This window comes from Lentinus tigrinus (genome assembly GCF_003813185.1).
Source record: "Lentinus tigrinus ALCF2SS1-7 unplaced genomic scaffold L226scaffold_4, whole genome shotgun sequence".
Classification (NCBI taxonomy): domain Eukaryota; kingdom Fungi; phylum Basidiomycota; class Agaricomycetes; order Polyporales; family Polyporaceae; genus Lentinus; species Lentinus tigrinus.
This window is the reverse complement of record NW_027137913.1, coordinates 1,586,428-1,587,607: the sequence shown is the minus strand read 5'-3', so window position 1 is coordinate 1,587,607 and position 1,180 is coordinate 1,586,428.

The window sequence follows — 1,180 nt, the reverse complement described above, 5'->3', positions numbered from 1 at the left end:
GAGCATAGAGCTTGTGCTTTCGGAGACGTCGGAGAACTTCCTTAACGTGCTTCCGATGCTCGTCGGAGTTGTCGGAGTAGATGAGGATGTCGTCCAAATAGACTACGACGCATACGTCCAGCAAGTCCACAAAGACTTCATTAATGAAACGTTGGAAGGCCGCCAGAGCATTGGATAGTCCGAAGGGCATGACCCGCCACTCGAACGAACCATAGCGAGTGCGGAAGGCGGTTTTCCATTCGTCTCCTGGGGCGATGCGGACTAGGTTGTAGGCATGTCGGAGGTCGATCTTGGTGTAGACTCGGGCCTTCCGAGGAGCGTCGAGGAGGTCCGATATCAATGGAAGCGGATATCGGTCTTTCCGTGTGATTTTGTTCAAACCCCGATAGTCCACGCATAAGCGCAATGAACCGTCCTTTTTCTTGACGAAAAGGACCGGGGCTCTGCACGGAGAGTTGGACGGACGGATGAAACCTGAGCGGAGATTCTCCTCGATGTATTCTCGGAGAGTGTCCAGTTCAAGCTGTGAGAGGGAGTAGATGGGTCCGAGGGGCGGAACTGCGCCGTCCTCCAATTCGATGCGGAGATCGTAGGGGCGGTGTTCCGGTAGGGTGTCGGCCTTCATCTTGCTGAAGACGTCCGCAAACTCGTGATACTCTTCTGGGACCCCAGGAAGGTCGGGAAGAGTGTCGGAGGTGTACGAACTCCGAGCAGTAGTGACGGAGGCGGACTTGGCCGATAGGTTGAGAATGAAACTCTTGGAGCCCTGGAGCTTACAGGCACGCGCAAACGCGGCTGCTCCGATCAGGGAGACAGAGGGTGCCGTGAGCAGAGATTGCTCTGGCAGGACAGGGTCCAAAGGAAGTTCGGAACTGAGCGGAGGTGACGTCGGAGATACGGGACAGTCTGAAGGCGTGGTCCGGAAGTGGATGCTGTGCGTCTTCCAGTCAATCGAAGGATTGTAAGCGGAGAGCCAGCTGTATCCGAGTACCGTGGTGACGGACTTGTTGAGCGGAGTGACATAGAAGTCGAGGTTCAGAATTTCCCCTGAAGGAAAGTGTATCGGAGTTGTGACTTTTCGGGTAATAAATGCATTAGACGACCCATCAAACAGGGATAGCTGTAAGGGGGGCGTCGGATCGGTCGGAAGTCCGTGCTCGCCTACGAAGTCGGAGTCGAG